The 12,405-nt window shown below is 42.3% G+C and overlaps 1 protein-coding gene across 11 annotated transcripts in view; it reads left to right on the top strand.

Moving 5' to 3' along the window:
- Nucleotides 1-12,405, top strand: part of ATXN7L1 (ataxin 7 like 1) — a 388,443-nt gene that overhangs the window by 71,977 nt on the left and 304,061 nt on the right. For 9 of the 11 annotated variants that reach the window (XM_025291076.3, XM_044947163.2, XM_044947164.2 and 6 more), the window contains 2 exons: nucleotides 6,262-6,307; nucleotides 9,862-9,945. The exons of 1 other annotated variant lie outside the window; for it this stretch is intronic. The gene's annotated coding sequence lies outside the window, so the exon portion shown is untranslated. The remainder of the gene's footprint in view (nucleotides 1-6,261; nucleotides 6,308-9,861; nucleotides 9,946-12,405) is intronic. One more of the 11 variants, XM_044947166.2, reaches the window with a different exon arrangement.

Raw genomic sequence — 12,405 nt, 5'->3', positions numbered from 1 at the left:
GGTGAATCCAAGGGCTGGAAACTCAGGCAGAATCTCTGGAGTCAGAATTTCTTCTTCAGTGGTGTGTCTCAGTCTTTGCTCCTAAGGCCTTCAACTGATTGGACGAGGCCCACCCCCACTGTGGAGGGTAATTGGCTTTATTCAAAGTTTACTAATATAAGTGTTAATCACATCTTTTAAAAAAAATGCCTTCATAATAACATCCAGACTGGTGTTTGACCAAGCAGCTGGGCACCATACCCAGCCGGGGTGATACATAAAATTAACCACCATAATGTACCCTTAGGGATGGTAACTGAGGCTTGATCCCAGGCAACCCAGCTACTGGGCCTTGTGAAGAGGAGCTCTGGCCACCTTCTGCTGAGTCTCGGTGTAACAGAAGCTTGCCTCTGGTGAGATTATGCCTCTGTCTCAAGTGACCTTCACACGCGAGGTGGCAGTAAAAGCTCCGAGGACAGAAGGCTGGTCTCCACTGAGCTTACCAAACAGTTTGTGAAACTATTTGAACCTGTTAATAAAAATCGCTTAATAAATTTCTGTATGCATGACCAAATTTGGTGTAAGCTTTGCTTCCTTTCCCAACTGGAAGCTTAGTTGTAAGGTAAATAGTTTTCTCTCATTTACATCAATCTTCTTTTAATAGCTATTGTCAACTAGTAAGACCCCAAGAGCTGTGCATTCTGACTAGTAAGACCCTAAAAGCTGTGCATCCTGACCCAACTGACTCAGACCAGTTCATAATAATGGAGACACGTGGTTTCCTTTTAGCTCAGGGCCTCTCACATGACTCACCCCTCACTTCATTCAGGTCTGTCTGTTAAAATGTCAGTCCTTCCTAGCAGCCTTCCTTGATGAATCAAACTCCATCAGTCAGTGGAAACAAACACACACACTTTCACACACGTCTGTCACTATAAATCCTGCCTCGCTGTTCTTATTAGCACTCATCAAACCTGAATTATATTTAGCAATGTGTTTATTTGTTTATTTGTTTTTCTTCTCCTCCAGTATGTAAGCATCACTAGGGCAGATACCACGCTCACTGCTATAAACCTAGAGTGTGGAACCACATGGGCATATGTTAGAAGTTAATCATTAGGTGTTGGTTAAACAAATGAATGGACCTTTGGGAAAAAAATCTACCATTGGAAGGTGGCAGCCATGGAGCCCTGGGGGCTTTAAGGCAGAAAATGAATCATTTAAAACAAGCCACTGGCTATCAACTTTTGGCCCTGTAACTCTGCCTTGCCACTCTCTTTCCTTGTCATTCTCATGCTCTTGAGCACCTGGATATCTAGTCTTTTACATAGGCTCACCTCAGTTCAATTTCTGGTCCCTCAGAAACTGTTCATCTGACAGTCCAACTGTATGAAAAACTCAGCAAATGATGTTTTTACGTCAAGTGATGTGTTTTGACTCTTCATGGGCCAGCTCATGTGCCTCAGCAGAAACACTGAAATACAGGGACAGGTTGCTAATTAAAAGGACAGAGCCTGGGGGTGGGGCTGGTTGCTAAGCCAAAAGTATGTGCTAAATAAATTGATAATGCAATCTAAACTCAGGAGGACATTTTCAGTCCACAGGGAAGGACACTGTTTTCAAATATTGCCTAAGTAGATAAGAAGCAACTATTTATCTAGCCAAAACTTGATACATCAAATACAAATCATTCTTCATTAAAGCAATTCTCCTAAGTTTCTTTACCAGGCAGCAGGTAGCAGGTTGCTAGTCAGGTTGTAGCACATATTTGCAAATAAAGAAAAGATGTATGTCTAACTAGATCACTCCTCCCAGAACTGGTTTGAATAAAGTTTTCATTTTCAGCACCAACAGAAATAGCAACATATGTAACCCAACTGAGCTTCCCAGGTGGCTCAGTGGTAAAGAATCCACCTGTCAAACAGGAGAGGTGGATTCAGTCCCTAGATTGGGAAGATCCCCTGGAGAAAGGGATGGCAACCCACTCCTGCGTTCTTGCCTGGGAAATCCCATGGACAGAGGAGTAGTGAAATGGTGGTAGTGATGGAGGTGGTGATGGTGGTGATGATGGTGGTGGTGATGGTAGTGATGGTGGTGGTGGTGGTGGTGGTGGTGATGGTGGTGGTGATGGTAGTGATGGTGGTGGTGGTGGTATTACAGTAGTGATGGTGGTGGTGGTGATGGTAGTGATGGTGGTGGTGGTGGTGATGGTGGTGATGGTGGTGGTGATGGTAGTGATGGTGGTGGTGGTGGTGGTGGTGGTGATGGTGGTGGTGATGGTAGTGATGGTGGTGATGGTGGTATTATAGTAGTGATGGTGGTGGTGATGGTGGTGATGATGGTGGTGATGGTAGTAATGGTGGTGATGGTAGTATTACGGTAGTGATGGCGATGGTGGTGGTGATGGTGGTGGTGGTGGTGGTGATGGTAGTGATGGTGGTGATGGTGGTGGTGGTGATGGTAGTGATGGTGGTGATGGTGGTGGTGGTGATGGTAGTGATGGTGGTGATGGTGGTATTATAGTAGTGATGGTGGTGGTGGTGGTGATGGTAGTGATGGTGGTGGTGGTGGTGGTAGTGATGGTGGTGGTGGTGGTGGTAGTGATAATGGTGATGGTGGTATTATAGTAGTGATGGTGGTGGTGATGGTGGTGATGATGGTAGTGATGGTGGTGGTGGTGGTGGTGATGGTAGTAATGGTGGTGATGGTAGTATTACGGTAGTGATGGTGGTGGTGGTGATGGTAGTGATGGTGGTGATGGTGGTGGTGGTGATGGTAGTGATGGTGGTGATAGTGGTATTATAGTAGTGATGGTGGTGGTGATGGTGGTGATGATGGTGGTGATGGTAGTAATGGTGGTGATGGTAGTATTGCGGTAGTGATGGCGGTGGTGGTGGTGATGGTGGTGGTGGTGATGGTGGTGGTGGTGATGGTAGTGATAATGGTGATGGTGGTATTATAGTAGTGATGGTGGTGATGGTGATGGCAGTGATGGTGGTGGTGGTGATGGTAGTGATAATGGTGATGGTGGTATTATAGTAGTGATGGTGGTGATGGTGATGGCAGTGATGGTGGTGGTGGTGATGGTAGTGATAATGGTGATGGTGGTATTATAGTAGTGATGGTGGTGATGGTGATGGCAGTGATGGTGGTGGTGGTGATGGTAGTGATAATGGTGATGGTATTATAGTAGTGATGGTGGTGATGGTGGTGGTGGTGATGGTGGTGGTGGTGATGGTAGTGATGATGGTGATGGTGGTGATGGTGGTGGTGGTGATGGTAGTGATGGTGGTGATGGTGGTATTATAGTAGTGATGGTGGTGGTGATGGTGGTGATGATGGTGGTGATGGTAGTAATGGTGGTGATGGTAGTATTGCGGTAGTGATGGCGGTGGTGGTGGTGATGGTGGTGGTGGTGATGGTGGTGGTGGTGATGGTAGTGATAATGGTGATGGTGGTATTATAGTAGTGATGGTGGTGATGGTGGTGGTGTGATGGTGGTGGTGGTGATGGTAGTGATGATGGTGATGGTGGTGATGGTGGTGGTGGTGATGGTAGTGATGGTGGTGATGGTGGTATTATAGTAGTGATGGTGGTGGTGATGGTGGTGATGATGGTGGTGATGGTAGTAATGGTGGTGATGGTAGTATTGCGGTAGTGATGGCGGTGGTGGTGGTGATGGTGGTGGTGGTGGTGGTGGTGGTGGTGATGGTGGTGGTGATGGTAGTGATGGTGGTGATGGTGGTATTATAGTAGTGATGGTGGTGGTGATGGTGGTGATGATGGTGGTGATGGTAGTAATGGTGGTGATGGTAGTATTACGGTAGTGATGGCGATGGTGGTGGTGATGGTGGTGGTGGTGGTGGTGATGGTAGTGATGGTGGTGATGGTGGTGGTGGTGATGGTAGTGATGGTGGTGATGGTGGTGGTGGTGATGGTAGTGATGGTGGTGATGGTGGTATTATAGTAGTGATGGTGGTGGTGGTGGTGATGGTAGTGATGGTGGTGGTGGTGGTGGTAGTGATGGTGGTGGTGGTGGTGGTAGTGATAATGGTGATGGTGGTATTATAGTAGTGATGGTGGTGGTGATGGTGGTGATGATGGTAGTGATGGTGGTGGTGGTGGTGGTGATGGTAGTAATGGTGGTGATGGTAGTATTACGGTAGTGATGGTGGTGGTGGTGATGGTAGTGATGGTGGTGATGGTGGTGGTGGTGATGGTAGTGATGGTGGTGATAGTGGTATTATAGTAGTGATGGTGGTGGTGATGGTGGTGATGATGGTGGTGATGGTAGTAATGGTGGTGATGGTAGTATTGCGGTAGTGATGGCGGTGGTGGTGGTGATGGTGGTGGTGGTGATGGTGGTGGTGGTGATGGTAGTGATAATGGTGATGGTATTATAGTAGTGATGGTGGTGATGGTGGTGGTGGTGATGGTAGTGATGGTGGTAGCAGTAACAGCTAATACCACTGGGCCCTTGCTGTGGACCACAGGCCCTGAGAAATGAACTGTTGAAGATCTTCCTCCCACCAGATATAGCTTCAGTCTTCTCATCTCCACAAGTTCAGGATTGTTGAGTGTGTTGGGATTGGCAGCTGTTGAGGATTGACCTTCAGGTCATCTTTGCAAAGTTTAGATTTGGAGAAATGTTGCCATCTAGTGCCCCACAGAAGTCTTAACTCTTTAAGCCAATAAACCAGCCTCCCTCTGCCTCATTCCACCCACCCTCCCAAATAAGAGGTCAGGTACACCCCAGTCCTGGTGAGCATTGCCCCCATTCCTACAGTAGGAACCATGGGAATGTTTCCGAATTTTTTTTAAAAAATCACTTTTTCCTCTATAAAATGTACAGAATAAGATCTGGGCAGAAGGAACAAGAGAATTAAAATGAATATTGAGCTAATTTTACCATGTATAGCATATTAAATTCAGTGAGGAATAGGGGAAAGACATTGGGAGAGTTCTAGATACAACAGTGAAATAAGTGAAGGGAGTCATTGGTCTGGCTTTCCCTTTTCTTTAGGTCTCCTCCCTTCTGTACCTCTCAGATCTTTCCAGGCTCACCTACCTATAAACCTTCCTACCCTCACCCACCTAAAGCCCCTCATCTGTTCTCTCAAGGTTGTCTTCTTTCCTTCTACAGTGGTGGTAGTTTAGTTGCTAAGTCATGTCTGACTCTTGCGACCCCATGGACTGTAGTCCACAAGGCCCCTCTGTCCATGGGATTTTCCAGGCAAGAATACTGGAGTGGGTTTCCATTTCCAACTTCAGGGGAACTTCCTCACCCAGGGATCGAACCTGAGTCTCCTTCATTGCAGGCAGATTCTTGACCAACTGAGCCACCAGACAAGACCTTCTTTCTGCATTTCAGTTCAGTTCAGTCACTCAGTCGTGTCCAACTCTTTTTGACTGTATGGATTGCAGCACGCCAGGCTTCCCTGTCCATCACCAACTCCTGGAGCTTGCTCAAACTCATGTCCATTGAGTTGGTGGTGCCATCCAACCATCTCATCCTCTGTCGTCCCCTTCTCCTCCTGCCATCAATCTTTCCCAGCGTCAGAATCTTTTCTAATGATTCAGTTCTTCGCATCAGGTGGCAGTGACAGTAGCTAAATCCATCAGCTGCTTCTGCTCTTGTTTCTTGCCCTCTCCTGTCAGGTAAAAGAGGTATATTTTTAATGGAAACTTTCAATGACAATGATAATTAGCTATTCCACAGAGTGGCAAGTGGTCTGCCAGGCTGGTGGGGGAGATGCTTCGAACAGGAGGCATCTATAGGACCTCTCTCTCCCCAGGCCTGCTATGCAGCATGATCTTGTCTTTCATGGTGTATGTATACTGACTTAGATTTACATCTTCATTTGCATATTTAACACCAGCCACCCCAGCTAGTCTCTGAGCTCCACTGGGATGGGGGCCAGGTCTGTTTTGTTTACTGCTAAATGCTCAGAGCTTAGAACAGTGCCTGGTACACAGAGCACTCTGACAAGTGCTGGGGAGAAAAGTCTTTAGACTGATATTCGGGGAAGTGAGTGGAGACTGAGGAGCGAGGCCTAAGACCCCAGCACTGCCTATTCAGAAGGGATGCAGCTTCATGGTTCTCAGATCATTTAACCCTGAGACCCTGATTCACCTGAAGTCTTAAGCTGGAGCTCCCTCCTCCTTCTGGAAGCCAGCATTGTTCTCTATCTCCTGCCCCCTTCCACTGGGCCCAGCCAAGCCTCCAAAAGGTGCCAGGCAGCACAGTTTGAAAGCAACTGACTCAATCCCTTTATTTTACAGAGAAAGAAACCCATGGAAAGCAGAGAAAAGTGGAAAGGTGTCAAAGGTAAGAGACAAAAGGCCAAAAAAACAAAAAGTGTTATGTCAGAGAAAGAATCTACTTGGTCATATTTTCCTTGACAGTTCTTCACTGTAATTCAAGAACACCATAAAAGATCTGCTCTCCCACATCCAGGAATTCACTGTGAGAAACATTCAGCCTGGCCTGGAAACAAAGGAGGCCTGGAGAGAGTGTCAGGGGCTTGATGTAGAAGAGGAACCCAGAGGCCAGTGGAGGTGGCTTTGAGGATCCTGGTGATTAAGAGGGTGTGTAAAGGGCCCATCTGGGAAATAGCGGCCATGTTGAGACATTAAGGACAAAGGCTTTTTTGTCCTTTGCCACCCGTGAGGCAGCGCTTTTCTGAGCAGCTCTAATTATAAATCCCTGTCCCGCTAAGATGGGTAAACTTGGCAGCATTTGAGATCTGCCTTGTGTCTTAACTATTTCTCAGTTGGTTTAGGTTTGGCAAAATCCCAAGTGCATTTTGCCAAGCACTCTTTCCCTTAATTTCTAATCCCCTGAGTGGCTTAAGGGAAATTTCATCCATATGTTTCTGAGTCATTTACTGTGAACTCATCTTTTGGTAAAAGAAATATGTTCCCAAGCCAGCACAGTCTAGAGAACAGCAAATTTTTCAGGCTGAAACAGGTCATGCTTTCTTTGGGAAGAATTTCCTGAATTTTTCTTGAGTGCAAGTAGGAGGGAAGGAGAGCAATATTTCCTAGTCTCATAGTTCTTCCCCCACCTGCACGTCCTTTCTTCAGGTTTGGCTGAAAACCTCCTCTATTTTCTGGGAAGCTGATAAATGCCATATTTGCATTTGGATCTAAACAAACTCTATAGATTTCTCATTTTCAACACATATTCTCTTTTTAACCTACATTAGAAAAGAAACAAGTGATTATTGAACATATATACTACATGGCAGGTACAGTTCAGCATCCTGGTGAGATAGACATGACTCTCATATACAGGAATCTGAAATGAAAAAAATATTAAGTTAATTAGACAAGGAATAGGTTTAATAAAAGGCAAAGTCAGTATTCAAGTCTAGGGCTGTCGGTTTCCCAAGTTCACGTTCCTTCCACCTGTCCATGCTTGTTTTCTGCACAGAGAGAAGGCCCAGCACGTTCTAGTTGATAATCATTGTGAAGCTAATGATGAATTCTGGCCAGATATTTTTGGTGAAGTCAACAGAGACTAGACTTGGCATTAATGCAAAATAGTTATCTTCTTTTCTATTGCCTCAGGAGACTTTGGGACTTGCCTGACTCACTGTGGGGAGATGTCATACATAGAAATTCTGAGTCTTGATCACACTACTATGTATACAGTAGATAATCAAACAAAGATCTACTGTATAGCACAGGGAACTCTACTCAATATTCTGTAATAATCTATATGGGAAAAGAGTCTGAAAGAGTGGATAGATATGTGTATGTATATATATATAACCAAATCACTTTGCTGTACACCAGAAATTAAACATTGTAAATCCACTATACATCAATATAAAATTAAATTAAATTAAAAAAAATAAGTTGTCAGTCTTAGAAGTGAACTCTTCTATATTACTAATATCCGAGTTATAATTCTCAGTTTACAGAAATTACAGGTAGTCAAGGAACATGTTGAGCAATACCATGAGGATGCAATGAGCATAATCCAGAATACTGAAAATTCTATAAGACAGCTCAGTTTCTTCAATAAATTGCTATGGGGAAAAAGAGGACAAGGAACCTTCATATTAGAAAATACAAGAGACATTTCAACAGAATTCAATATGTGGATCTTATTTGGATGCTAATTTGAGCAAACCAAGAATAAAAAGAAATCATGAGATAATCAGGGAAATCTGAGTATGCTGGAATATTTTATAATATTAACAAATTATGGCTATGTTTAGATGTGATGAAGGCATTATGTTTATACTAGAAAAAAGAAAGACAGACCTTATCTCTTAGAGATACTACTTAAGTATTTACAGATAAAACTTTATGTTGCCTTGAACTTGTTTTAAAGTAATCTGAAGTGGGATGGGGGATGTTGGGAATGGGATAGGGGGACAGATAAAAGGAGACTGGCCACCTTTGAACAAGGATTGAAGCTGGGTAATAGGTACAAGGGGTTAAATACATTAGTCAGACAGATGTTTATATGTTTGAAAGTGTCCATAGTTTTAAAATTGTTATGATTATAATGATCAAAGTTATTCTAATTAATTTAAAATTTCCCCTTTTCTCCCACATTTGTATTTTAATCTTTACAACAACTCTATGAGGTCTCAGATGAACATGCTATGGGTTTTTGTGGTGGTAACAGTGGTTTAAAAGAAGAGAAAGAAGGGAAAGAAGCAAGGAAGGAAGGAAGGAAAGAAAGAAGGGAGAGAGAGAGGAAGGAAGGGAAAGAGGAAGAAAGAAAAGGAAATGGAAGGGAAGAGAACAGAAGAAAAACTGAGCCGATGGAGGAGAAGGGAAGTCATTTTATGGCAGAGAGAGTCAATTTTCTGCAGATTCAAGTCCCCCAAAGCACAGAATTCATGTGCATTCACTCTTGGCCTCCTGCCTCTCTGACATCCTGATTGTAGGCGTGGGTCTGGGTGCCAGAACTCTTCAAAGGTAAAGGAGCACTTCACCTTGGCTTTTGTCCCTGACTCCATGGAGTTTCCCTTAATGTTGACATTTTAAAGCTGCTCTCAATAATCTGCACCATGAAGTATATTGGACAGCAAGAGGCAGACATACTTGTGAGACTCTAAAAACAAAACTTCCCAGATATTTTGTCTCCTGGATGAAGTTACTGAAAAAGCAATTTTTAGTAATGTTAGGTTAATGGTAAAGTAAATGTATGCTCCCTGTCCAGTACCACATGAAAATGAGAGTAAGAACTTTACATTCAGTTATATAACATCACATGCTTTCTTTTTTAATGGACATCCTCTTTTTAAATTTTTTTATTGGAGTATAGTTGATTTACAATGTTATGCTAGTTTCAAATGTAAAGTAAAGTGAATCAGTTATATATAAACATATATCCACTCTTTTTAAAAATGTTTTTTGGATTCCTTTCCCATATAGGCCATTACAGAGTATGGAACAGAGTTCTCTGTGCCATACAGCAGGTTCTTATTAGTTGCCTGTTTTATATACCGGTGTGAGTATGTGCATGCTAAGTCACTTTGGTCATGTCCGGCTCTTTGTGACTCTATGGACTGCAGCCCACCAGGCTCTTCTGCTCATGGGATTCTCCAAGCAAATTGTATGTATATGTCAGTCCCAATCTCCCAACTTATCCCTCTTTCAACCCTAGTCCCCTGGTAACTTAGTTTGTTTTCTACATTTATGGACACTTTCTAATATGCATAAAAAGAGCTCATAGGTTGATCTGTTCCCATGATGTTCAACTGCAATAGTTGTCAATAACCATCTTGTTTCATCTATGCCTTTCATTCCCTCACCCCAATGGATTATTTAAAAACAAATTCAAAAAAAAAAACAAATTCCAAGCATCCTTATCATATCATCTGCAGTTCTGTAGGATTCTCTTCTTTTTAATTTCAGATAAATGGGATTAACAGACAAGCCTCATATGGATTTGCAGAGTGAAGAGTCCACCCAGAGATAACCAGTTTTGTAGATATGGAGGTAGGAGAAGACGGGATAGCAGTTGGTGGAGGCTGCGAGGAAGAAGGGCAGCAGGAACTGTGTAAACAGAGAGAACTCCAGATTAGAACCCTGGAGGCCTGCCTGAGGGCTGCAGTTTCAAGGAATGGACTTCCTAATACTAATACTTAGAAATATTATTATTTCCGATTGTTATTATTTCTGAAAAATATTAATATAAATTAATATTAGTAATACTAATACTAATACATATCTAATACTCAGAAACAGGGACTCACTTTGAAGTAAAGTGTATAGATTTTGTGACGTCAGTTTTATGTCTTCAGAATTTCTTCGTGGCTTGCTTTTTAGTTATTAGTAACTAAGTCCTGGGTAGTTAAGGTTGCTGAGTAGGTGATATATTACTTCTGTATTGCTCATAGCTATTGGACACAAGCTCAAGAAAGAACCTAAAGCAAGCCTCAGCATCTCCCAGAGATAAGAAAATATTAGCAAGGCACAGGTGATGAGTAATAAGTAGTCTAAAACTATAGACGTACCATGGTAAAAGTATCTTCCTGGATATCCCTGGGTCTTGGTTGGAGATGGTTGAAAATGGAAATAGTATTTGTTTAAAGTATGTTTTATTCAGGAAAAAACAAAAAACAGAGACACAGAAGTTATCCTTAGTAAGAATGTATTCAACTACATCAAAATCAATAAGCCTAGAAGTGAAAAGATGCTCATCCAATGAAGTGGATGAAAGATGCATTCCCCAAAACACAACATAAAACCTTTGCATACAGATAAGAGAACAAGGCCAGAGGGGTCAACACCCCAGACATTTGCTGCAAATCTCAGTGGTCCACAGAAAGAGCAGATGGTTACCTTTCCAGTTATCTTCCTGAAAAGTCCTTGCTCAGCAAGTGGACCCTGTGTTTTGGATTTACTTTGACCAACAAAGACATGTAGTAGGTGTGCTGGAAATGAAAACCATCTTAGGTGAGAAGTTCCTGATGTTCTGGGGTTCTGTGTTATAGGAGATTGGAATGCATGATGTTGGCAGACAAGGGGTCTGGCTGTTAGGAAAGAAGGTTTTCAAACTACAGAGAAAAGATAGAACATTTTTATGAACTGAGGCCCATAGCATTGACTTTCAACCCTTATTGTGTAATAAAATCATCTGGGGAACTTTTGAGTCATTGAATTTTCCTGATTGAGGAATGTTACATGAATTGAATGATTAGATATAAATATGCCACATTTAAGACCCTACTTTGAAAGTGAATTTGGACAAATGCACAAGCTTTGTAATCCACACCACTATCAAGATACAGGACAATTCTAGCACCCTAGAACAACCCCTTGTGAGCTTCCAGAACCCCTCTTCCTGGAAGCAACCTCTGTTTACAATCCCTTTCTTCCTATCTTGTGCCTATTCTAGAACTTCATATAAATGGAATCATATAGTAGGTACTTTGTGTGTTTGTGTATTCTTTCACTTAGCATGATGATTTTTAAGTCCACCCATGTGGTCACTCGAATCAGTAGTTTCTTCCTTTTCTGTTGATGAATTGTATCTTATTGTATGGATATACCACAACGTGGTATATCCACATCCATTCTGTAGCTGACGGACACTTGGATTGTTTCTTGTTTGGGGCTGTTATTAATGAAGTTGCTAAATCTTTTCATGTTCATGTGTTTTTAGTTTTCTTGGATGAAAGCCTTGAGTAGTATTGTTGTCATTGGGTAGTGTATCTTTCACTTTATAAGACCCTGCCAGACCAATTTCCAAAGTGGTCACATCATTTTATTCTCCCAGATGAAATGAGTGAGAGAGCGAGTCCTACTTGCTCTGAAGTTTTCAGTATTCTTTTAATTTTAGCCATTATTGGGTATCTCATTTTGGTCTTAATTTTCATTTCCCTGATGACTAATGATGTTGAACACTTTTTCATGTACTTATTGGCTGTTTATATTTTTCCCTTTGTAAAGTGCCTACTCAAACTTTTACGCCAGTTTCTCAACTGAGCTGTTTGTATTTTTTATTACTGAGTTGTAGAAATTGCTTAGATATGTTAAATACAATTCCTTTGTCAGAAACAGATGTGGCAAAAATTTTCTCCTGGTCTGTGACTTGTTTCTTCTTTGTATTAATAGTATATTTTAATGGGCAGAAGTTTTTCATTTTAATGAAGATCACTTTAACATTTTTAAAAATGATTATCTGTGTAACCTAAAAAAAAAACCCCATGCCTGGGCCCTACCCTAGAGATTTGGTTCAACTAGTCTGTGTTGACAATTCACTGGAAATGACCCCAATGCTGGGAAGCATTGAAGTCAAAAGGATAAGATGGCGGCAGAGGATGAGATGATTAGATAGCATCACCAACTCATGGACATGAATCTGAGCACACTCTGGGACATAGTGAAAGACAGGAAAGGCTAGCATGCCACACGAAGTCCATGGGGTTGCTGAATCAGACACCACTTCGCGAC

Source organism: Bubalus bubalis, chromosome 8 (assembly GCF_019923935.1).
Source record: "Bubalus bubalis isolate 160015118507 breed Murrah chromosome 8, NDDB_SH_1, whole genome shotgun sequence".
Lineage (NCBI taxonomy): Eukaryota > Metazoa > Chordata > Mammalia > Artiodactyla > Bovidae > Bubalus > Bubalus bubalis.
Note: the sequence above shows the minus strand (reverse complement) of the source record. Positions and strands in the feature narration are given on the sequence as shown.